Genomic DNA, 27059 nt, shown 5'->3' on the forward strand with positions numbered 1-27059 from the left:
ATAAATAAATAAATCATTTATTTGCTCAGAAACATGGTAACAAAATGGTCGATAGAAAATGTCAAGTCCAACATGTTTTGTCCAGGGTAGGCATGCAAATTTTACAAAATTAGAATCTACATATTAATAACAATAATAAATTAATTAAAAAATTGAAGTCATTATAGGTACCTACACAAATCAATCACTCAGAAATTCTTTGACAGTATAAAAACATTTATCAACTAACCATTCATAAAGACATTTTTTAAATTGGTTTACATGCAAGTCAGTGATAGTCTGGAATTTTATTAAAAACTTTAATGGCCATTATAAAACAGTTTTTACTGTAAAGGGTAGACTTTATAGCCGGAAATTTAAGCCTGTTAGGATGTCTTCTACTATATAGGTTATTATGACTATTATGTCGTGAAAAAATAGGAATATTTTTTTACAAATAATCCCAATTCATAAATGTATAGGCATGGCAGAGTTAATAGGTTCAGCTTTCTGAACCAGGGCTTACACGAGTCCAACGAGTCTAAATTGCACATTGCACGAATGCATTTTTTTTGGATAATGAACAAGGATTCGATTCATTACGTCATGATGATGACCCTAAGGGCTCGATTTACTAATCTACTAACGTTTCATTATTTTACTTTACAGTTCGTAAGTACAGGCTTACATTTATTCAAGTCAAGCAAGAAATAGATACTCCCTTCCAAGAACAAAGAAACCTGATTACGAGACAGTTTTCATTCCAAAATCGCTTCGCTCGATCTTTGTATGTCTACCGTAAAGCTATTTCGATTAAAACTGTCACGAATACGGCTTAGCCTAGGCATTATGGTTTTCATGATTAAGGGTTGATTTTTCAATCGTCAGATATTTTTTAATTGAAGAATACGACGATTGAAAAATCGGCCCTTAGTCTTTCTTGCCACACAAACGTTCCAAACACTTGTTCTGCCACTTCTTCGGAACCACATATCAGTCTGGTCTGGTGCTGGGAAGAAATGGCGGAATAAATTCCTCTTATTTATTACAGGAAACACCATTATAATATTTTTTCGCGTTCCATTTCAGTTAACTGTAGCAACACAGCAGAAATGTCCAGCTTTGAGGAGTACTAAAGTAGTCATATGTCACTCATGTCGCGTTGAGACGCGTGTTTCTCTATTTCAAGATGTGCTTAATACACAATGCTTGCAAGTCGTCACTCGCAAGAGTCGCAAGCACCTCAGCCCCTCGACCACAATAAAGTATTTACAGCATCGATTGAGTTCTCCGTACCGCCAGTCATCGGAAATGCCCGAACAATACGAGCGTAATTACAACGGAGTCAACATCTACATTGAGACGTGGTTTAAACCAAGTCCAGTTTTTATGGTTCCGAGAAAAATGTGCAAGAAGGTAATCTGCTGTATCTAATGCAATGGATGGACAAACAAAGGCCTGTGGGTCACATGCGGCCCCCCAGCGACAAAATAAATATAGCGAAACTAGCTTTCCGCCCGCGGCTTCGGACGCTTGGAATTTTGTGTGTCACAGAAAAAGTTAATCGCGCGCGTCCCTGTTTCCGGGATAAAAACTGCCAAATTTCATCAAAATCGGTTCAGTGGTTTAGGCGTAAAAGCAAGACAGACAGACAGACAGAGTTACTTTCGCATCCTACTAATATTATAAATGCGAAAGTTTGGATGTCTGGATGTTTGTTACTCTTTCACGAAAAAACTACTGAACGGATTTTGATGAAACTTTACAGTATTATTGTTCATAACCCAGATTAACATAATTAGGCTATAATTTATGACGATCTGTGACAAACTAAATGTCACGCGTGTGAAGCCGCGGGCAAAAGCTAGTTTATAATATTAGTATAGATAGAAGTATAGATATATAAACCGGAACCTTTATTCAGTTGTTATTATTTTTTGCGGCCCGCTTTTGGCTCATAATCTGCCCGAATGGCCCTTGGTCCCAGTAAGTCTTTATAATAGGCTTTAATTTAGCCCTTTCGCAAAGAGTCTCCTACTCTTTGCGAAAGGGTCTAAGCTTTACACTTCACTCTTCTCTTTGAAAAAGCATGTAAAACTCCTTGGTTGATCCTTTAATCTATTAGTTAGATAGAATAAAAATGCGTTATTAGTAATCTTGGAAATCAGAAAGAACATAGTATACGAGTAGACTATACGTAATCTGCTTAATAGAGGGACCTTAACTTAGAACTCCTATATTCTTCTGATTAATTTCTTTGCGGGTCCAATGACAGTATAACTTTCCCCGGGACAAACTTTACCTTAACTGGTTGGGTTATAGGCGGCCAAGCTGTAGATCCTGGCTACACAGGAGTTGCAGTGGTGGGAACGTGAAGTGGGTACCTAATAGTCCTTTACTTATTAGAGCATTCGCGCGTCCGGTAATTCAGACTTAGACGAATTTTTTAGATAGATCCAAAACTAGTATACTTAGATTAGCATAGAATAGACAAAGCCTTTTACAGCACATCAGACTGTACAATTTCGTTGCAAAATAACATCTAATACAACGACATAAGATGCCACATCTGTCTTTGTACCTGATCGACCTTGGGCGCCACCTTGCGGAGGTCAGTCTGCCGATATTATAATAACGTTTACGCGGCTTATAAAATGCCTACGAATGTTTTTTGTGCCTATACGAATTGAGTAGGGTTGCCATTCGAAACACTTCAAAGTCAGAAATGAGAAAATGGCTATTCTTTTATTTAGTTTTTTAACACAAAGCGAACTCTATAAATTACATTTTTTTCCGTTTCATCTGTTTGTTCACGATAATGTGTTCATTTTCACCAATAGCTGGAGTGATTCCTGAAGAAGGTAGTTAAAGTAGATGCCGACAAAGGTTTATTACGCCATTTTTACTCACTCAAAATTTAACTTTTGTAGCAGTTAAGGTGCGTCACATCACATTACATAACCTAACACAGTGTCAATCGAAAATATAAATTAAAGCAATTAAAATCTGTTCACTTTTAAGTGACAACCCTACAATTGAATAAAACTCAATTTCCTATGTTTGTTTATTGTCCAACCGACGAAGAATGCGTTAATGTCTGCAGTTTTCACCAACAGAGCTCATGTTTAAACATGAACTGAAAATGACACTACCGTAATTATTTTAAACGGCTTGTTTCACATTTATAGAATATAATAAACTAAATACATAGACGGTAAATTACATGGGGCTTATATGGCGCGGAAGGTCAGGCGTTGAGTGAAGCGATTATGGAAAAGAAAAAGTAAGCTGTTATTAGCAGGTCTAGATTACTGGCAACACCTTTTTTAAGGCTATGTTTATGTATCTTCATCATATCTCATCAACACTACCCTACCACAGTCCTATGTCCCCTAGATGGGGTCTCAGAGGGCGTCCACAACAGTCCTCCATCGCGTGCCTCAAGACCAACCACAGTGCCTACAATGTATATCTTTCTGATCAAATTCGTTGCAGAATCTAAGACAGTTAGCTATCCCCGGGACTTCTCCAATTTCTGGTTAGATTTATTGGAGGCCAAACTGTAGATCCTGGCTACCCAGGATTGCAGTGGTGGGAAAGAGAGGTTGGATTAGTCCAGTAATAGTGCCTGAAGCAAAGTATTTGATCAGTGCGTGCTGCCAATGATGATCTAAGGAACATTAACAAGAGAGTAAAGCTGGCCCACGTCACTCGGCGAATTTTGGAAAGGTCTCTACTCTAGTTTCTACAGATCTCATTCTCTATCTCGTAGAGTTAAAATTCAGAACAAGTCATTCTGCAGAAAACCAAAGCACATAATGGACATACAGAAAATGAAGCAATGCCATGTGGCAGTGGGCCTGGTGAGCATTTGAAAAAAAGCCGAATTGGTGCAGCCTTTCTCCAGTTTTATCATTAATTCAGACTGTCCTTTAAAAATATTTTTCATAATATTTGCATTGTCATCCGCTATTATAGAGGACTCGTCCCACAAAGTAGATTCCTCACTTCAGAAAATACAAATATTCTCGCTGTTTTCGAGGCCCAACCTTACGATGTAAATGATCAACAGTGAGCACTATGAGTAACTGTGACTCCATTACCACAATGCGCGGCCCAGATCTGCATAAGTTTAGAAACTGCATTTATCACCTTAGGTTGGAAAGTTGCACTCGATGCCGTATTAGGGGCGGCACATCAACCTAATGATATGCACCTTATTTTGTTTGTGATAAGTGCGGATTTGCAACAAAATTTTGTAGTGATGAGGTGTTGAATGTGCAGTCTTGCTGATATTGTGATGTAACCTAGATTTAAATTAAAGACAGAGCATCAAAATAAACTTGATACTTTTTGTAGATCTTCACAATATTTTTAATTTCGTAAAAAATTGGGGTGTTATTTTTTCAAAGGCAAAACAACATTCATAATTCAACTTTTTTACAATTTCAAAAAGTAGGTCTTTTTATCAAAATTGAATTCCGATTATTTTTTAAATTGAATTACAATTTTAGTGTTTTTATTTTTATTATACTTTGACTTTGACTGTTTGTAACTAAGAGACTAACTTTTTGGTTCAGGTTTTTTATTAACTTTTTTTAGTAAACGTCACACTTTCCAGTTTTATCATAATATATTGTAAGATTCCATCTCAGAAGGTAGTCAATTCAAACGACAAATTATAGTCAAACAATTATATTTATTACAACACTCACGATAAATAAATCAAATAACAAATTATCATCACTAACCTTAGTGTTCACAGCAGGACGGCTCGTTCGAGAATGGCGGCGGGCCGAGTGCAACAGTCTGAAGTGAGCGCTTGGCTGTCAAGTCAAAGTGACATTTTCGGACAACCGTTAAAATAACGAATAACGTATCGAATAACGAAATAAATAATAAACTAAGAAAATAACGTTAAAGGAGCACTCGATAATACTAAACGATATACTATCTGTTACAATCGGCCATCCTCCACGAACGGGTCCCTGCGTTCGCTCTATTATATAACGATACAATGCATAGATTACTCTCAAATCGTGGTTTTAATTCATAAATAACGTAAAGAAATGCTAAAATTATCATAATTATAAATTCACTAAGTAGTCAACTTAATCAGGTAATTAACTGAATTATAGATTTACATAAATGTCATTTTAGAGACTTATTTACCATCGTAATTTAAGTATTATGTTATGGGCATTATGGCAAAGTAATATTACGCAAGAAACAGTCCAAACTCATAATGCCAAATTATATTAATATTATGATATCAAGACGTTTTAAATGTGTGGCTGTACACGAGCCAGTGTTCTCTTTTATGATATTTGTTAGTATTAAAGTTACATTATTCAATAATCACTGATAAATATGATTTAGAACTTATCACTTTTACCTCGACTGTCGATAATTTCAAAACAACAATCTCAATGAGTCTTAATTATGACCAAATGGTGCGAGGGCTACTTCCTTCGCCATTCATCACGCACCATATCGGCCGCAATGTTCCAAGTCACTCCTGGGCGGCGAGTTCATACGCCAATCATGCCCGACATGGAACATCCTCACTCAAACTATTCTATAGTCGTGTAGCGTGTGGTTACTTCCTTCACCATCAGCACGTTACTACGACTGCGATGACTCAAACAATTCAAAGGCGGCGAGTTCATACGCCAATCATGCCAAATTTGAGTCACCCCTCACTAATCATCGTAATTCACTATCCTTCGCAAAGAAAACTCATCAAACAAAATTAAGTATCACTAAGTCGCATAATAATCATAGTATCATAAATATATTATATCACTAGATAATAATTCAACTCTATTATTATTTTCTCTGTTAAAATAATGTCATTAATTTACACTATCATTATCACTATTGTTATCTTCACTTGAAGAACAAGCAGGGGCACTAAAACTTAGCCACGGAAATATTTTGTCGATCGCAACTACCGATTCATACTTTGCACCCTTCCTGGTTAAAGGGGTGTCCTCCACAAGGAACCTATCGTTCGGTAATACTTTTTTAATTCTGTAGGGTCCCTGACACTTTGACTCCAGTTTTTTGGATTGACCTGGACCTGTCACTATAGCCCTAGTAATCCTAATAAGATCACCCTCTTTATACTCGGTGGCCTTTTTCCTACTTTTATCGAACCTAGCCTTATTTGCGTCCTGATTCTCCTGTATAAGTTCGCTAGCCTCTGATCGAATCACCTCCAGATTTTCCCCTTTGTCTTGATCTATGTCATCAATTACGGTATTAAGTAACCCCTGGGCTGGATTTGGTACCTTTCTACCAAATAAAAGTTCAGTCGGTGTCTTTTTAGTTACGCTGTGGACCGTTGTATTTAACCCTAACTGTATTTCTGGTAACAATTCGTCCCAAGTACTATTTGGCTTACCGTGCACCATAGAACCCAGGGAGGCTAGGATCGTACGGTTGTACCGTTCGACCTGCCCGTTTGCCCTCGGCGTCGCGACAGAGTTTAAAATATGTTTAATGCCGATCGACTGTACATAGGACTTGAATTGTTTACTAGTAAAACTTGTTCCACGGTCTGTTATAAGTCGTGAAGGGGGTCCAAAATAGCTAAACAAAGTTTTAAAGGCTTTTATGCTCTCTTTAGATTTCGTGCTACGTACTGCGGTTACGCTCACGTATTTAGTGAAGGCGTCGACAATCACAAGTATGTACATGGAACCTCGCTTGGTACGCGGAAACGGCCCGAGATGGTCGGCGTGTAAGGTATGGAAAGGTACGTCGACCTTGGGGATTGGGTGTAGCATCCCTTCTTTCCTCCCAGATGGTAGTTTATGGTGGGCACACTCAAGGCACGCTGCCACATATTTCTTGATAAACTTTCTCATCTTTGGGAACCAGAAATGGGATCGTATCCTTTCCAAAGTCTTTTCGAAGCCGAAATGACCGACTTCGTCATGATTAGCCCTTAATAATTGCCAACGTACTCCTCTCGGTACAACCCATCTCAATTCGCCATCCCCTAGGATTTTAAATACACGTCCATTTTTAATTGTATACTCTTTATAGGTATCTGCAATTTTGGCCGTTTCGGGATCCACTAAAACGTCCCTAATTCGTCTAATTTCATCATCAGACGATTGTACCGTGGTAATCCAGTCCTCCGTCCCAACAGATAAGATGTCAAGTGTATGAATCTGATCTGCAGAAGACGGTGTGATAGGTCCACGGCTGAGGGCGTCCACGTGAGACATCCTTTCTCCAGGACGATATTCTATGTCACAATTGTACTCTAAGAATTGTATCCACCAACGGGAGATTCTTGGGACAAGGTCTCTTTTGGTAAAGGTGGAGCGTAGAGCATTGCAATCTGTGACTATGGTGAATTTGATTCCAATGAGGTACGTACGAAATTTATTCAGAGAACTGACGACCGCGAGTGTCTCCAGTTCGAAGGAATGTAATTTCATTTCGTCAACCGAGGTCTGGCGGCTAAAATATGCCACTGGCCTCCATGGTTCGGAATCTTTTCTCTGGAGTAAGATACCAGCAACCCCAAATTTACTGGCGTCCGTATGCAGTTGTGTGTCCGCGGTAGGGTCGTAAATTGCGAGAAGTGGTCTTGCAACCAGTAACCTTTTGATTTCCTCAAAAGCACCAGCCTCAGCATCACTCCATCGCCACGGAACGTCCTTCTTTAGAAGGTTTGTCAGGGGTCTTGCAATCAAAGCGAACCCCTTCACAAACCTTCGAAAGAAGCTAGCGAGACCGAGAAACCTCCTGACTTCATGCTGGTTTTGAGGGGTAGGAAACCCTGACACAGCTTCAGTCTTTTGGACACCTGGCTTAATACCATCCTTACCTACCTCAAAGCCCAGGAAGTCGATTTTCTCTTGGAAAAAGTTACATTTTTCCATCTTAAGAGTAAGGCCAGCCTCACGTATGAGGTTGAGTACCTCTTCCAAGCGAGCTAATCCCTCCTCGTATGTTTTGGATGGTATCAATATATCGTCCATATAAATAACGACATATCCTACCTTTGCCTTGCTCAAAATTTTATGTATGGCCCTCTGGAATACGGCTGGGGCATTCGCCAGCCCGAAGGGCACACGATTATACTCGTATTGCCCATCGGGCGTAACGAATGCGGTCTTATCTCGCGAGTTCTCCGCTATAGGGATCTGGTGATATCCAGAGGCCAAGTCAAGAGTGGTAAATAAGGACTGACCTGACAACTGGTCCAGTAGATCCTCTATTCTTGGCAATGGATATTGGTCCCTATTAGTGCGACTATTTAGAGCCCGATAGTCAACGCAAAGCCTCTTCTCTCCAGACTTTTTCTTGACGAGTACGATCGGGCTCGCATACGGCGATGCAGATTCTCGCACTATACCATGTCTGACCATATCACCTACCATATCTTGTACCAACTTGCGCTCTGAGTGGGGTAGGCGGTACGGCCTATAAACAACTGGTGTGGTATCCTTAAGATGGATCTCCATCTCAGTCACGTCAGTATATCCTAGATCGTGCATCCCGGTCGAGAAACAGCTTTTATATTTTTCTAACAGATCGATACAACGCTCTTTCTGACTATCAGTTAATTGACTTCCACATTTTGGCATTACTGATTCTTGGGGAGGTGGAACATTGTGAACATCCATGACCTGTAGGCTGTTGTTTCCTGACCCTACAAAGTATGCTCGAGTAACTAACGAGTTTTCCTTAAAATACAAAGTATTAGGGCTAACGTTTTGTATTAAAACGTTGCATTCGAAACCTTGGATCTGGTATTCCCCTGGCAACAAGTAATACTCCCGTCCAGCATTACCTCTTACCGATCCATTTACATATATCTTACCATGGCACGGAATATTCGATCGGACTGGGACAGATGCCATTTCCCCTACTTCTATCGAAATATCGCAGGTCATGATGAGGTGTAACTTTAGTTCGTCATTCGGTTCTATGCGCTCAAACTTCAGACATATAGGTGTCTTTACAATTTTCAAGGTTGGACGTTCGGTAAAGCTGTGTCCCAACAGTACGTCAAAGCCTATTATACTGTCATCTACGATGAAAACTTCAACATCGGGTTCTAAGATCCCCTGAACTTCAATATTGACCAACGTACGACCTAGTGGTAAATACGGTACGTTACCTAATCCTCTCAAATACGGACCAGTCACACTTGCCCAATTCAGTCCTAACCTCAAAGCTTCGCTTTCTCGCAGAAGTGTAGCTTCACTACCTAAGTCTAGTTGACAAATGGACGTGACTCCATTAATTCTGATTGCGATCCTATATTTATCGTTACTACTTTCAGTCATGGTAACCTCGAGAACGTTTTTATCTTGCGATGGATTTCGTGGTTCCTTCCCTTTAGGGCAGCGAGATGACTCATGGCCTAAGTAATTACAGTTACTGCACTTTACAATAGGCTTGGGACATTTAAAACTAGGATGTCCGACGCCATTACAGTTAAAGCACGTTAAAGGCCCTTTTGTGTTATTATATTTAAGTGACCCGGAATCTGTGTTCTTTGTGGAGGAAGTATTTCCTACATTATTAGCAGAACGTTTATCACGACCAAAATCTCTATGGGTTTCGTTCTGAGACCGGTTATTATGCTTAATAGTCTTAAAGAATTCGAGTACGTCTTCAGGTTTATCAAATTTAACTGCTTGAGCTCCTACCCTGACCCCTCTGTCATCTATACCGTAAAGTAAACAGTCCACTGCTTGTTTTCCAAAGATTTTACATCTATTCAATAGGTTAATTTTCGAAAAATAATACAGTTCAAACGATTCACCAGGACGCACCCGTCTATTAAGCATTTCTGTCAAAAGTTCGGCATAGTTTTCCGTCGCGGGAAATGACTCTTTTAACATAATTTTCCATTCGGACCAGGTATGCTTAATGGAGGGTAGGCCCTGATACCATGTTTTAGCAATTCCAGTAAGTTTAGGTAGGGCATAGTGTACCGTTTGCCTATCCGACCAATTATAGATTTCTGAACACTCATCAACTTTATCAAGCCAGACGTTGACTGTCTGCTCTTTAGACAAGGGATCAAACTCCGGAATCACGTTATTCATGGTGGCAAACGATTCACGATCCCCAGACCTAGACCTTAGCACATTCAAAAAGTTCTCAAACAAATCCATTGTCATAATTTTAGATCGTTTCGGGTTATCATAATCAGCGTTATCATCAGCGCCAGATGTACGCCGTTTCGTCGGCGTTGCCAGAGAATGATTACGTGGACTATCATCACGTCTGTCATGTCTCCTATCGCTCTTACTCAACTTAGGCGTGTCGAAACGCCTATGGGAATAGTCCCGTTCACAATATGTCAACCGATCACGTTCTTTACGTACCTCCCTTTCGAGTGTCCGCAGGCGTTCCCGTTCCCGAGACAGCATGCGTTCCCGGTTGCGCAGTCGGCGCTCGCTGCTGTTACTGCGACTTCGATTGCGGCTTGGACGATGATCACGCGCTCCCGTGCGGCTCCGGGACCGTCGAGCTCGTACCTCGTTTTCATCGCGTCGGCTTCGACTGCGACTGCGCCTCACTCTTTCTTGATTGTCTCTGCTACGACTTCGAGATTCCGGATTATGGCGAAGTGGCCTCCTCGTCTTCGATCCGGAATCACTCATTTTCTGAAACTCGAAACAATTATTTCATGTACTCTGTATTATAAATAATTAAAAATATATTTGAGGTGGATCACAGACAAATGAAATAATAAATTAATCTATTTGCATCATCAAAACGTATTGTTTAAATGTCGATATGAATTTCGTTTGCTATTATTGGTTACTTAAACTTCATTATCTAGTTAATATTTCATGGAAACACCAAGTAAAAAGGGAAGAAAAAAAAATGTTTAACAGAGAACGTTCAAACTAAATTAATGCTTTTATGATTTATATCCATTTGCATCCGGTTAGAAATACAATATTTTACAGTGAGAAGGTGTTCAACGTAGTTAAACAACTGTATTTTACTTCATGTGCAAAGTATTTTGAACATTTGGTTCAGCAATGATGTGAACGTAAAAATAAAATAAAAATAAATCTATTTGCATCGGATACGTAATGGTCGAAATCAAGAATAAAATGTTACAGGCTCAATCAATATGTGTTATTCTAATCACCTTGAGATATATTTTAGATATTTATCAATATTTTAATTACTAACCGGCAGTCTTGTGGGGTGGTAATTGCAAAACGTTTCGTTTTGAACTATCCCACTTCTGAGATGTAAGATTCCATCTCAGAAGGTAGTCAATTCAAACGACAAATTATAGTCAAACAATTATATTTATTACAATACTCACGATAAATAAATCAAATAACAAATTATCATCACTAACCTTAGTGTTCACAGCAGGACGGCTCGTTCGAGAATGGCGGCGGGCCGAGTGCAACAGTCTGAAGTGAGCGCTTGGCTGTCAAGTCAAAGTGACATTTTCGGACAACCGTTAAAATAACGAATAACGTATCGAATAACGAAATAAATAATAAACTAAGAAAATAACGTTAAAGGAGCACTCGATAATACTAAACGATATACTATCTGTTACAATATGCACTCATTATGTTAAGCTGTAAGTAATACCCAAGTGTATAATTAATAAACCGTACCCTCTTAAAAGAGTAATTACTCGATTCTTCAAGTTTTTTCCGCAAAAAACAAGTGAACACCCTTTTTTCGCCTCACTTTGCTACCTTGTCCACCTGACCTTAACTTCTTTTCCACACCCTAGTATTTTTAGCCATAAAACTTAGCAAGGAACAGCTGGTAATAAAATAATTACTGCATTAATCAACATGTTTGGACAGCCGATGACATGCCAGCTAGACACGTCACACGATAAATTGTGATAAAATAGTGGGTTTGTTCTTAAGGCATTCATGAATCGGTAATTCGATTCTTTTGCGATAAATGGCGTTTTAGTAGTCTTCCGAGTTTTTGTTAGACTTTCGTTTTGACATCTACTTTCTATGACCGTTAATGTCTTCGATTGTCATGAACAGTATATCAAGGTAAATACTGCGTTAAGCAGCAGTTCGTTCGTTTCAGCCAAATGACGTCTATTTCTGGACAAAGGCCTACCCCAAGGATTTCCACAACTGCCACTTCCCGCAATCTTCACGAGATCGTCGGTCCACCTAGTGGGAGGCCTTTCCACACTTCCAGCCCGTGGTAGGCATTAGTAATAAGAGGGATTTCGCAATAAAAATGTATAGTCTGATATAGTATTCGTTCAGTTCCTCTGTGGTTGAGGATTCTGGGTGAAGCTCGCTTCTACTTTCCCTCAGGTGAGATGCAGGCCAAGAGCTTCTCCGTTGCCAAGTAAAGTAAACCTAACTACGAATATCTGATGGTATATCTTCCTACCTTTCAAATCCATCAACGTTACAGTTCCCACACACTAATTGCGTAACATCTCAACTTTTCAAAATGGCGCCCCATTTTCAGCTCCAATTTAAAGTGCTGCCAACCGTAAAATACTACGGAGCAAGTGACGTCGGGATGGATATAAAACGATGTGATCTAGGCTATTCAGCGGTGACCTAAATTCGAGCTGGCTAGGCATAACCTTCTAGTATAACAGGTGATATTTCATGCAGGATTTCCTGGTGAGTGGCTAGAATTTGCAGCAATTTTCGGAGACTAGGCTATCGTTGGATGTAAAACTTCAGGATGATAGTTGATATAGTAAATCCATGGCAAATTGAAGAGGCAATGAGCAGGACTCGATTGGAGAATCGTTTTGGGGAAGAAGTTTTCGATTAACAAGCCTGGTGGTACCTACTAAGGGTCGCGGGTTCGACCCCAACACAAAACAATACAAACATAAGGGCGCATCAACTCATATTGGGGAGTTTTCTAACCTAACCTAAATCAATGTGATGCTTAGTTTGGGACTAGCTAGATGGCGTTTTGTACAATGCTTAATGAAAATTATTTAATAATTTATATCAAGGTATACAACCGTACAAATAAGGAAGTAGAAGTATCACAAAATTATCCATAATTATTTGACATATCTCTTAGAACTGAATCAAGAATCGTGAGAACAAGTCTCTAGCTCTACACGACATAACACGCGAGGAATGTGAACCCAGCGTTACCCGCTAATGCGAAAGATATATTCGTATATTATACCTTTTTCTCGCATCAGAAACTATTGTTTTGCGTGTTTGTTTGTCATTCTTTCACGTCACAATGTCGGATCGATGTCACTTTAGCAGGCTGACGGAACTGTCGGAACTGTAACATACATTTATAGTTGAAATGTTGGAAGTTAAAATAATATTACAGCGAAACCGTAGGTAAAGTCGAGCAATTAATTTCAAAAATGTATGTCCCAGTTACCTAGGGGGCCATCCATAAAGTACGTCACACGAATTTTATGATTTTTTGACCCCTCCCCCGTCCTTGTCACAGGTGGTCACATTTCTGAAACCCCCCCCCTCCCTAGTGTGACGTCACATGTTTTGCAATTTCACATCGAAAAATTATTAAATTAACAAAAAAATAGCAACAAATAGAAACAATAAAATCACGCGCGAGGTACGGTGCGTTTGGCGGCATTATAGGCCAGTAGAATTAGATTTTAAAACTGAAATAATACCTACAAAAGATTTTATTGATTTAATGGCTTCATTGGTTGCACATAGACTCTCTTAGGTTTTCGACTTCGACGGAGTTGTGCTTAAGTGGTGGGGGTATTTTTTAGTTTAATTTATATTTCAAATTACGCGATTAGTACCTCTAGATATATTAGATTTTGAAATGTGACGTCACGAAACTTTGGACCCCTCCCACCCCTTGTCACACCATGTCACACTTTGTCGACCCCCTCCCCCCCTCTTTACGTGTGACGTACTTTATGGATGACCCCTAGTTTTCAATTGCCAGTTTGATTATGTAACCAATTTCATGTAGGTATGAAATGATGAATTAGATAGGGCTTAGCCAGTGGATGCACAAGTGTCATTTGTCATTGATTTAATTACATCATTTAACAGAAGAGTAGGCTGTTGATAAAACAATGTTACCAAAAAACTGTAGATGTGATGCGCTTATACCTTTAAGGCTTTATTTAGGGATGAAAGATTTCGGGAAGACTAACATCACTAGAGAATTCCACTCCATGTGAACTCTCCGGTTTTCAAATAAAAACAAGAATTTTCTAACAATATATCAATAACAGACCTACACGAAGATAAGCTGACATTAAATTCATTTGTGGAAAAGTCACCCCTTCTGTAAACCACGCGAGCCTGGAGTTAATCGTTGGTTTCTAAATAAACTAGATTCTGCATCATTCTATTGTGAAACGGCCAGTCAGGAAGGCGATGGAATCGGTTCAAACTGATGATCAGCTATTACGTCACGATTCAGTGTACGCATCAATAATGTTCGATGCATAATGGCTGCCGGATCCCTTTCTATATCTTAGCATAGCGCGAGGAGAAACACCAGCTCACAAAAAATGGTGTAACTCAATGGGAACTAACTGATTTTTAGCTCAAGAGTTAGAATACCAGCTCACGCTATTCTAGCCTGGATTTTAGCGACGAATTAGAATAGAATAGCTTAATAGCTACACGAGCTTCTTCACGTTGTCGTCGTTATACGTAAAAGCTTCTAAGCTTCTACGCAGTGTCCAAAAACATGGAGGTGCAAGTGTGCAACGCTTGCTTTCAGAGGTTTTAGCGCTGTAGAGTCGCTTCTTTTGGCACAATTGTTCACTTTAGATGAGAAGTCAACCGTAAATCTAGTTTAGACAGTTTTTCTGCGAGTCGCTTGACGTTTTGGCTGTGCTAGTTACTGTTGTGGCTGTGTCACAAACAGACTTAAGATGTGACGTTATTTTTGCATCGCTCTAATTCGTGTCACGTCTCTACATATCCAATTGGCTTGCTGATCTTCGTGTCCTGTGGTGCATGAGCATTAACATCGAGGACAAGGCCTATGTATGCAACCGTTTACCAACATGACAGTGTGTTAATCTGTCCAACAATGATAAGAATTCAACGAGCATACACCGCTACCGAAAACGGAGTTCGACTTGGAATCGAGTCGGTCAATAATCGATTAACGATTACGTACAAACTTGTGGTCTAAAACGGATGGATACTTGTGGAGTTGTCAGGACTTTGGTCGATTTGTAGCTGTTTACGTATGGTGTGTATTTTACAATTTACAGAATACACAGCAAGGCTTTATTATTTTGATCTTTGGGCATTCAGTTTACTTTCAGGTAAAAGAAACAACAAAACTGTCATTTTGTAGTAGACTGATGAGGCTGATGACTGTATAAAATATATTTGGTAAGACAGTGAATAGTGATGTCCTTATTGGTGAACTTGCCAGGAAGTGCCACATTAGGAAAATTAAAAACATTCTTCTTCTATTGCTTCTATCGTGTGGATTGTGTCAACTGGGGTCACAACGTTAGTGTCAGAGCTAATGAACCTCAATAGGCTTAACATGCCCCCGATTCAAATCTGCAATGTTTTCCCATCTGTGTGTAAGCCTAAGATTCCTCTATGTCGATAAAGCTCATCTACCCACTGGATAGTAGGTTTACCTAACTTCCATGTGCCTATAAAAATTCTTTTCAAAGTCGATGTGCAAGTAAGGAATAAAAATAGCATGTTCTCCATCTATTTATGGTAACATCATCAAAATAATCGAGTCCACATAACATGTCGCTAGATCCAAATAAACCAGGACACTGCACAGACAGACTGGCAGATTTATTTGTATCATTGCGGATTGAATTATTACGGCGCTGAGCAAAAAGATGTGGACAATGATGTATTTGAAGTGGACTTTAGGGTTGCTATCACCTAAATAAATTGCAGACTGGAAGAAAACTTATTTAAATTATTCATTACGCACTTATACCACAGTATATATATGAGCTAAAGCAGTACGGAAACTTAGCCCTTTCGGCGAGTTAAATACCTACACTTCAATTGAGTGTTAGGGTTGGCACTCTTAATCTTTATAAAAATAATAAGGTTCTTACTAACTTATTTATCAAAAAGTTTATTTAGGTTTTTTAATTATCAGATACCTAATGGAATAAATTAATTGACTAAGTAGTTAACAAAAAAATACAACGTTAATTAGGTTCTATAATGATCGAATACATAATCGAATAAATTGATTAAGTACTATTAGAGGCCGGTAGAAGATCTATTCTCTCTCATATTAATAAAATAGCGTGCGGAGCAAATTACTTTATCAAATAGAACACGTCATAAATTGTTAAAAAGCGTAATTACGTAATTTAAAAAGAACTATTACAAAATCAGATGTAAACAAGCACTTTATTTAAAAAGTAATATTTAATCATTTTTACAATTCAGAATTATTACGAAGTTTAAAAAATGAAAGTTCTGGTTTTGTAGATGCCGAGTTCAAGCAGCCGTAATATACTATGCAATACACTCGTGGCATGTTTTTAAAAATACAGCGGACAGTGCATGCAATAAAATTATTATTAAAAACACAACGCGCGCGACACTCGCGACGGATGGACTGCGAGGTTCGCTTAGAGCTCGTGTAAAGCGTGCGTCTGTGTGCGTGAGTCTGATTTCGAGCATTTGTATGAAGCTTCCGTACTGTTTGATTTATCTACTGTGCTTATACGCGTCCCAAATATTGTATTATATATAGCTTGCCCTACCGAGGTGTAACGGGACAACATTGAACGCAACATCATATTTCAATTTTTACGGCAATTTTTCAGTTGTTCTGGTCCATCTGACATAATAACTCATTTATTTTTGCAGTCTTTTAAAAAGCAGTTATACACGTCCCAGTATTAACCCTACCTTGGCTTTGAGACAGTAAATGGGCCAGTGCTGAGAAGAAGCAGCACAAGAAACTCAGTCACTATTGTCAACCTCGTTTTCAAAGGGTTCATAAAAAGCTGCGTCGAGTCCAGTGACAGTATTTTTTCCTGAAACTAACTCAATTTTTGAAAGGTAAAGTTTCAGTGACCAAGCTATAGATCCTGGCTCCTAAGGATTTGTTGTGGTGTTTATGTATTGAACAAAAAAAAATAAAGGCCCTTTCTGCCAGAAAAACTAGGACAAATGGCAGCCCTATTCAAGCTCCAAGTAACAACACAAGATGACTCCTAGGCTAGGATAATGAGGTAGCGAGTTATGTTAAGTTTAAATTAAGTTTGCAGTTGAACTTACGACATTCAGAAAGCTTGAGGAGTCTTGAAATTGGTATTCTAGAACAATGGTTGTTATTGGAGTATTATTATGCCTTCAAGTTGTTAATAGTACCCTGGGATGGTTGTAATCTCGCGATTCAAGGATCTGATTCCAATTTCAATGGGAACACAGTTCAAAATCACTTTCTCTGTCTGTTTTTTCTTCTTTTTTTCGTTGGGACCCGCAACGAAAAGTTTAACATGACAGTTTAACTTTCCCCGGGACAAACATGACATTCACTGGTAGAGCTTTTATTGACGGTCAAGCTGTAGATCCTGGCTACGCAGGAGTTGCAGCGGTGGGAACAAGAAGTGAGAATAGTCCCGTTTCTTGATACGTTCCCAGTTTTGTCAGGAAGTATGTAGAGATCTCAAACACTGATACTCGTACATTGACACTTTCTGAGTACGTCTTTTTTTAATGTTTCCATGATCTAATCTAAACTCTACTTTCACTCACCATTTTGCAATTCTTTTAAGAGTTAGGGTTTGAAAGACAGAAGTAGGTTAACGGATTACCCTATTTCTGAAAATTCTCTTTAATTAAGAATTCACATAACTAGACGTGCTCTACATTTTTTGTTTTGATTCATTTGTTTATTTTATTTCGCGATCGCGCTTTGTTTTGACGTTCGCATTGTTTCAACACGTCCAAGTGACATTTAAATTGAGATCGGACTGATTTCGAAAATATCTTACCACTTCGTTTGTAAAAAATAAGTCAATTAGGCTTTAAGTAACGCCGAAATGTAGTTTTGTTGGTTTCGCAGAACACGTAAGAACGCTTTAGCAGCAGTAACAGACTAGTTACATGTTATAATTATAAATCGGTGGTAATTAATCAGGATTGTTATACATTTCGCCTCGTTAGGCCCGACGCTGCTAAAATGAATAATTAACAGTTATACGCATCATTAACAAAAACTCTTTGCGTAATTGGAAAAAATCGTATTTCGCAACAAATAACTCATCGGTGCGCTTTTTCTGTTCGTACACAATAAACAAATGATCCGTCATTGTCGAAAAACTCGAAGATAATCTCGTGGCTGATGAATCAGCGTTAAAAGCCGTACGTTTTAAGTGCGTCGTCAATAATTGCGGGCGCGCTGGTGGAAACTGACATTCTTGGCGGGTCGCATAATAGGCAGTTGCCGGAGCACCTCTCTCAGCCGACAAAAAAAAGACACGATGACCCGTCTTGTCTGTGGAATGCAACGCGACAAATTTGAGATGGTCGACGGACCGCGGGGGACGGAAAGCAGCTCGCGCTGTATCACGCGAGCGGGTAATAATATAGGCAGTAATTCTGGTTAAGTACTGGTAGGTATATCTAGTGAATATGAAGTCGAGAGGCCGTTCACAAGGCGCGGTCTTGAATGCAATTATTTCATGCTCGATGTGCTATCCGCCATGATAGCTAACGCGATCGAATTTTGAATGTTTATTTTTTTACGCCTACTGACAATGACCATGACGAATCTCGGTCTAAGCGGTTAAAATGAGTATTTATTCTTATGTTTTTGTTTTTAATTTATTCTAAGCGTTATCAAGGTGATGTAACAGTTATCTATCTAGTCTCTGGCGTAACACATTATAAAATAATCGCTCTTTAATGAGGACAGTGCATGAATGAAAGATAACTCTATTGACATAAGTCTTTAGCTGCGACATTTTAAACGTGTGATATTAATGCATTTTAAATAAATTGCAGTTCAACGATTCCCAGTTAGTTAAACTAGTTTTTTAAATGCATTAATTGGCAAAATAAGTTGCAATCATGCAGGCAGCTAATAACATGTTTTTGTAATGTTTAGGTGGTAGGTACGAGTAAGTTGTCACTTCATGCAAATGTCACAACACAACGCAGTCACCTCTGCGATCGTATAATAGCATACCCATTGTAATGTATTATTCCTAGTTTTATTGTGTTCAATAGATCTACATAATAATGTTTGTTTACCCGTGATAGTCAAACATTTGTTTAGCTTACATAGTTAGGTATATGGGGATACCTACATGGTTTATGGAGAATATAACTTTACGTTTCTTCCTTCTTTTCTGTGTTTTAAAATTGTTTTTTTTTTTCTGTAACTTCTTCGGATAATTTTAACACGTAGGTATAATATCCTATTAGACTTGGCGTTAGTTTATTTAGAAAATTAGTAACGCATTAGCTCTATGCGTAGTAATAGTAGAGAAAAGGCAATAGATGTAGGGAGTTATGTAGTAGAATTTTAGGTTGTTAATTTAATCTCGAATTTTCTTTGATTTTTTTTTTATGTGATAGGTGGCAGACTAGCTGACGGATTACTTGATGGTAAGCAATTGCCGTCGCCCATGTACACCCGCAACATCAGTGAATATATTTTTTTCTATGAAGTCAAATAGTTTTATCGTACCACCCACCCACAAACATAATATGACCGGCTTTACCTCGTCTTTCGAAGTGTAAAGATAGTCATTTGTTTCTTATATTTTCAGTCAAGAAAATGAAGCGTTCTGATTGCAATTGCAACCACCCATTTGCACAATTTCAGCTTCAGCAAGTCAGTAGAGTTGTGCTTTAATCCCAACACCTTTCGTTTTGCGTCTATTTACCAGACTTTTCTCAAAAACTTATATCTCTTAAAATTGTATTTTTTTTTTTACCAAATCTGAGTATTTAATGGATGGAGTTAGCAAATCTCGCCGTTATTTGTATTTCCATTTAGAGCTCTACCCATATTACCGGTTAGGATGTTACAGTCACATTTGTGTCAGATAGATAAGAAAAACACACGGACATTTGGCATGTGTAAATATTAGTCAGAGACTTGCCAATCGCAATCTTTTGAGTGGCTCTATTCCTTAGGCTCTTGAGACTTCAACTGTGTAAAAAATGCCAATAAAATGTTGAATTAAAGGTCTTTGAAACATCCTAATAAAAGGTTTTAAACAAGCTATTAAACGAAATGCTGTAAGCTGTATTCCGTCTAATAATGACGATACAAATGATAATAGAGTTTTATAGGATTTCGATCTCTTAGTTGTCTTAGCTGAAAGATTTTTGGACTTAAACGGGTAAGTTGCAGTTGGTAGCTACAAATTATCCCAAAATGAACAACTTACAAAAGTCCAGTCACTTTATGAACTTGCCTAATCACTGTCGTGCGTCCTCGATCGATTTTTTCGGAATTAAGGCTAAATAATTATGTCATTAACCCGCTAAAGGAAAACGTCGTGAGAAAACCAGCACACAGACAAACTGGGTGTATAAACAAGACCCAAATGGATCGTTTCTGTGGTCTGCGTAAATGTAATGTAATAACCGGGGGGTCTCTATGCCGGCTATCCGTCTCTTTCAGATATATCGGCTTGATAACGGAGTGAGAGAAATGGGTAGAGTCGAATTGATATCATTTGTGTAGGTTATTTGACTGGTTTCTTAAAACTGTCCTTATTAGCCGAGAAAAAGGGGTCATTATCTGGTAGATCATCAATTTAGTGTATTTTCCTGGTAATAGAAATACAAAAAGATATATTTTGTGCCGTTAGATGGAAGAAGAAGTCAATAATCGTAATCGGACGTGTTTTTGATACTATCAGCTCATTGTTTAGATAATAATCTAGGTACAGTCACTAGCACATCCACCACCTTTACATTTTTAATGCAAATTAGCACATAAAATACTTCAAATGTATAAGATATTACAGTGTTAGGTTGATGTGTCGGTGTTCTTACTTTAAATACACGATAAGTAGGTTGAATGAGTATGTATTTGCTATAATAAACTTTATCAACTATCAACAGAAGAAATATTCGAGCAACGAAATTTTAAGCACATAAAGCCTTAAAATTTATCATTAAATCTGATTTGAATAAAAATCCAATTCGTTTCACGTCAATAAAAACACAACATACGCTTATCTAGATCGCAGTTGCCATGTCACATATTAAGGTCATTTCAACCTGATATAAGTTTCATAACATCAGCAATCAGCATCTTGTATAATGGGTATTAATTAAAACTATTTCTTGGTTATAATTTTATTGCATGCACGTAAAGAATTTTATTTCTTTTTCTCGTTTCCTATGTTGGTAGCTCGAGCAGACAAAGGAATCGCACCTATACGGCCTAGGCAGTTTTTGCCCCGCATTTAGTCTTAAAATCGTTGAAGCTGCATGCTAATGGATATCTTTGCCTTTTGTACAGATAAAAAAAGATAGAGTGCAAAGTGGGACGAAGTTCGTGAAATTAAAAACTGTTGGTTTTTATTTTTCTTTATTCTAAGAATTTAGTGCTCATAAAATAATGTTTATTATTAGAAACTTTGTCATTATTATGCCATAATAGGTAAGTAATAGCTTCGAAAGATAAACTATCAATGTTACGCCTACGCCTTGGTGATTATAATTATAGCCACTGGTTCTATTTATAAAATGAATAAACAACTCTTTCAGCAAAATAATAAACCTTGAAAATATGAAACGATTAAAAATAATAACACATTTATTTCTTTCAACAATATTTTCTCAGTTTGTTCATTTGTTTTTGTTTTTATTTTTTTAGCGGCAATTTTTCGTGCGTTCGGAAACTGAAATGTAGAGTTTAAGACACCGGCAAGAATAAGTAAAACCAGATCTATTTTAAACGTTGTGTAAGGTCACAAATTGTCTCCGATTCACTTCAACTGCACAATTTACTGACACGCTCTCCTGGTGTTCTATAAATAGAGACGGAAAGAAAGCCGTACTATACACAAATGCATACGGAAAAAACAAATAAGAAATACTTACATACAAGTGGCTGGCAGCGACGATCACACGTATCAAAACGTTGAAACACAGGCACAGTTTGTACTTTCACACGGTGAGAAATAATCTCAATTGAAACGCGATAAATAAGTCAACGCACACTCACGTCAGTCCGCACGGGTCAACTAGAGTCCTCACCACTAAAATTATTGATTTCAGACCGTTACAAAACAACAAAAGATATAAAACGAACTCGGAGTGCACACCCCCGCGCCGAATCGATCAGAATGATAATTGTCGCGCACAAAGACCACTGACTACTCACCTAGACAGTTGAAAATGTTGAATGCACACATATATATCAACAACACACAATTTATGTCAACAACGTTCGGTGTTTCGTCCTTTTGGGGGTCTTGAGGTGTTTTAGCACTGTTTATTGTTGTTTTTCTGGTGTTTTTATGGGTAATTAGTGCGAATTAAGAGCGATTTGTGGCACGAGACGCGAGCATTGGAACGGCCGCTAGCAAGATGGCTCCGCGGGCGCGTATGCCGCGCGGGCTCCCCTCCCCCCGCTTCGTACGTGCAATGAAAGATAGGTAGCGGACGCACGGGCGGGTGGGAGAACGGCGACCGGTCCCGAGATAGGCCCATTGTCCTATGCTGTAATCGGATGTCGCAGGATCGCACGGGTGAAGGATTCGTGCGGCGAACGCAAACGATGCCGCCCTGGAAGATAGATCCTTCGCGGCGAAGGACCAAATCGCTCGACACCGTTTTTGCGTAGTTTAATGTCATTTTAATCTAAATAAATGGTCATTTGTGAATATTTTGAAGCTCTATTTAGACACAAAGTTAACATTCTTTTTCAAAAGCAGATAAAAAGTCAATCTATCTATACCATTATTAATGTCAATAACCTACTTACATATTGCACGACTTTTCATAATCACGATAAAATTATCAAGAAAGTTTAATAAATCCATAAGCATAGCATTTAAAGATTAATTAATTTGAGATACCACATAAACCTAATTTCCTGAAACGAGACGTTTGCAATAAAAAAGCATTGTAGAGTCTGAGTCACGCAAAAAATACATTCGCAACACTGTGCACCTCCCTTTACATTCGCCCCACGGCTGGGCACCCCTGCCCTGTAGCTACAATTACTCATCGCTCGCGCTCATAATCAAAAGCTTAAACTCTGTCAGTTCTAAACAAAGCAAGATATCTCGCGACGTGTCCTTGCTGTGTATACCGCGCGGACCGCCTCAGTTCTTTCCCTTCACACCGCTAGCCGTGCGAGATTCCCCCCGCCCCGCTGTCCTCTGCCTACCAACCTCTTATATACTGCTCTTTACAAAAAAAAATACCAATTTCCCAAATTCCCGAACGCGCGCTCTCGCTCGCAAACTAAGATGGCCGACCGCTTCCATTTTGATTGCAGATTACAGTCGCGCGTCCCTCCGCCGCTCAAAGCCTAAGCTGTACCGCGACCCGCGGCCACGGAACGTTTTATAATCGTATTGCACACGTATTTAGGCTAATTTTTCCCGTTCTGTACGACGGTTAGGCCATCAGACGTCTCTCGGCGCTCGTTTAGGATTTTAACGCGGTTTGAAATGGTGGTTGTCATTCAGACCGGTTATTGTATTGATTTGAAGAAAGTCCACGGTGTTATAGTATGCTTTGTCTCACTCTGCTTACCTGGACACGCCAGCCTCGGCCGTTGCGTTAACATTGACGTCTATTAAATAATACGGTTTGGTAGGACTTTACTATTCATACGTAACAATATCCGATCCTGTTTTAGCGACAAAACGGGTTCGTACTGGACTTAAAGGCGTTGAATAGTCTCTACCAAGCAACCTGTTAGATTATTAGCATAATAATAACAAGATTGGTCAAGTGTAGTGTATGTTTGTAAAGAAGTCCAGAGCTTTTAAGAATGTAGAGCACTTTATAAGATGGGTTTACCAGCGAATTGATGTCCAATTTTTGATGGCACTGTAACCGGCAACGGCGCCATTGTCTTTTCATTAATTCATGACTGGTGGGGGTCGCCTCTTGTGTCATAATCATTATGACCGTTATCTCTACTTTACATTCCATTTCAATGAGTTATAATCAAAGCCATATGGTATTAGGTAATATGGATTTTATTGGTTTGCAGCTTATCACAGTGGCTCTAGACTTTTAGGATTTACAGTATTTTAACAAATCAGAAGCTTTTCACGGTTCTGGGTAAAATAAAACTTATTTAACTCTGAAATAGAGCAGTTTTTCAGTCATTGATGACTTTTTCAGGTCTTATTAATTTCCAGTGAAAACTTCCAAGTTCCATCGAATATCCACCAAAGTCTAAAAATAACTTTGTTTGACAATATTCACGAAAATACTAAAATATGATAACTATTTCAGGAACTTTACAAATAATTATAACTGAAGAGACCATAAAAATAAGAGGTATGAAAATTTAGAGTCAGTATTGTGTAATTTGTGTACCTTTCTAGCATATAAAGGGCAAAAGAAAAAGTAGAGTCAATAAAATGTTTGTTTTGGAAAGGTACAAATAAAGTACAAAATAAATACGTCGTCAGAAGCACGTGATTATAAATTTTATTATATTTATAGTCTATGAAACCTTTTAAATATTACTTTAATCACAAAAATAAGAGTTGATGAAAATGTAGAGCCTGGAAGCTAAGCTATTTTGCGCCTTTCTATTCTAGAGTAAAAAGCCCAAAGAAAAAGTAGAGTCACCATACCTCTTTTGGGATGCTATTTAAATACAAATGACATACGTCATCAACGTCACGTGATTTACCTAAGGTCAATAACCTTTACCTGTTATTAATAAATACTTAACAGGTTAACGATAATCGTTAATTGTCTGCGTTTGCTTAGACAACTAATTATTATTATATTTACCAAACATGATTACGGGCAATCTTTAATTAATTTGTATTTACAAAATACATTTTAGTTGAATGATGTCAATTAAGAATGTCATGGATTCGAATTTCCTTGCCCCAGATATTATGGTTGCGAGCACGGTTTAATGACTCATAGAGCAAAAATAGATTATTTGACTTGACTCTATCTACCACTTAGGTAGTTCTTTCAGTAATGTGAGTGAACTATGAGATTTATCTATACATGTGTACGTATTTCAATCGCTATAGATTTCTAATCGAAAGAAAAAATACTTACTTCATTGTTCGTAATTTGGGGGCGTAGCAAAGAAATTACAATCTTAAACGTATCTTTTATTTATGGACATATTTTAAAGTGTGTGGTATTTAGCCTTTACAAAAAATAAAAGGTGTTTAATTGCTTATTTGTTTTGTGGTTTAACATAGGCAAATAAGTTTACGCGTTGTTCTGAAACAGTTAAATATTTTATCCCAATCTTTTTCTTTGACAAACATTTTGGCGAGTGCTTAAAATCAGTCAGACATAGTATCATTTAAAGAGAAAAAGACTGGAAGAGTTATCATAAATAAACCATCGTTAATCAACGAAAAGAGCCTACTCTATTTCGAATCAGTCATTTGACCTGTCACTTTATTCGATTCTTGCTGGCTGAAAATAACTTCTGCTCACAGTTTGATATTATTAACAAATAGTTTGATAGCATGGCATCATCATCAACTACGAGTACATTAAATAAATTTTAATTGAACAACTTGAAAAAATCGAACTGCCTAAGGCGGGTCGTTTTTTCAAGTTGTTTATTTAAAATTTAGTTTGAGAAGCGACTCTATTCGCTAAGAAATTTTAATACATTAAATAACTGAAAATCAGCATTTTGTGGAAGAAGGTAGAGTACCTATTTACCTAACAATCTAATATAAAATTAACATAAATAAATGAAGTAGGGTTCCGCATGTTTAGTACTTAATAACAGAGACGCAAGGCATCGTATAAGCCTGAAGAAAGTTTGACTCTCTTAAGACTGAACCAGGAAAGCTCTAACCAAAGAAATCAATTCTACAAAGACATAACATAGTTTTCTTTATGTATTCTTTGTTTTAAACCAAAGTGTGGCTTAATTTTTTCGATCAATGGGGGGTCGCGAAGCCTCTATAGGGGGGTCGCGAGATGTCGTAAAAACTACTCCAGTAAAAAAAAAATCTTATAAAGACAGATTAATCCGAAATCTAATTATGCAAATGTTGTATGGATTGAAGTATTCGATCCCTACAAACATCTTTGCAAAATTATAAAATGCATGAAAAAAAAGCGAACGGTCGGGGGGTCGCCAAAATTTTTTTTATACTAGGGGGGTCGTGTCATGAAAAAGGTTGAAAAACACTGAATTAGATCTTATCGCTAAGAAGCGATTTCTTCCAGGTTCCAGACATTGCGGGTAGTAAGCAATAGTTTGAAATAAGTATAGATTGATAGAATATTGAATATTATAATAATGATATACAGTCATGTTCATTAACTCCAATACACTCTAGATATTATTGAAAAACTCACTCCAGATATTATTGAAAAACTCACTCCAGATCAAGTATAAAGAGATATGCTCATCCTTCAAGTGTAGTTCAAACACGATTCCTCAATGGTACCTTGAGGTCGTTGCACCGAGCAAGGTGACTTGACCAGTCTTGCTGAACCCTACCCCCCCTTTCGGAGTACTGACGATGGGTCTTAACGGGGAGAACTGGTAGGTGGTGGGGGCTCTGACTTGGCTGGTCAGCTGGAAATTGACAGTTTGACATAATATGTGAGGATGGTCGGCGTTTTTGAGTTTTAATGACGAGGATGTAATGGGTGACTGTTGTTTGTAAAATATAGAGATCTTTTTTTTAGCTATGATAGGTATAATGTAGTATGAATCTTATTGGTACCTATTTATTTATTTTATACTCGTGATAATAGATAATAGGTAGTTAACCAAAAGAGTGATATAATACTTACAACATAATGAATTGTAAGGTTAGTTAAGGTGTAAATGTTAATTAATTATTTATCAGTAAATCATTTGTAATTACCTATAATAATTATGTTTTTTCCTCTGTGTACATAACATTTGTGAAAACTGGCAAAATGCAAGTTTAATTGTTTAATATTTCCTAATAAATAAAATAA

General features: G+C 38.0%; 1 protein-coding gene across 1 annotated transcript in view; it reads right to left on the reverse strand.

The window, feature by feature from the left end:
• The window catches only part of LOC135084795 (uncharacterized), a 142120-nt gene extending 119628 nt beyond the window's left edge, over positions 1-22492 (reverse strand). The window contains exon 1 of the mRNA XM_063979532.1: positions 21999-22492. The gene's annotated coding sequence lies outside the window, so the exon portion shown is untranslated. The remainder of the gene's footprint in view (positions 1-21998) is intronic.
• Between the last annotated feature and the right edge of the window lie 4567 nt (positions 22493-27059).

This window comes from Ostrinia nubilalis, chromosome 27 (genome assembly GCF_963855985.1).
Source record: "Ostrinia nubilalis chromosome 27, ilOstNubi1.1, whole genome shotgun sequence".
Classification (NCBI taxonomy): domain Eukaryota; kingdom Metazoa; phylum Arthropoda; class Insecta; order Lepidoptera; family Crambidae; genus Ostrinia; species Ostrinia nubilalis.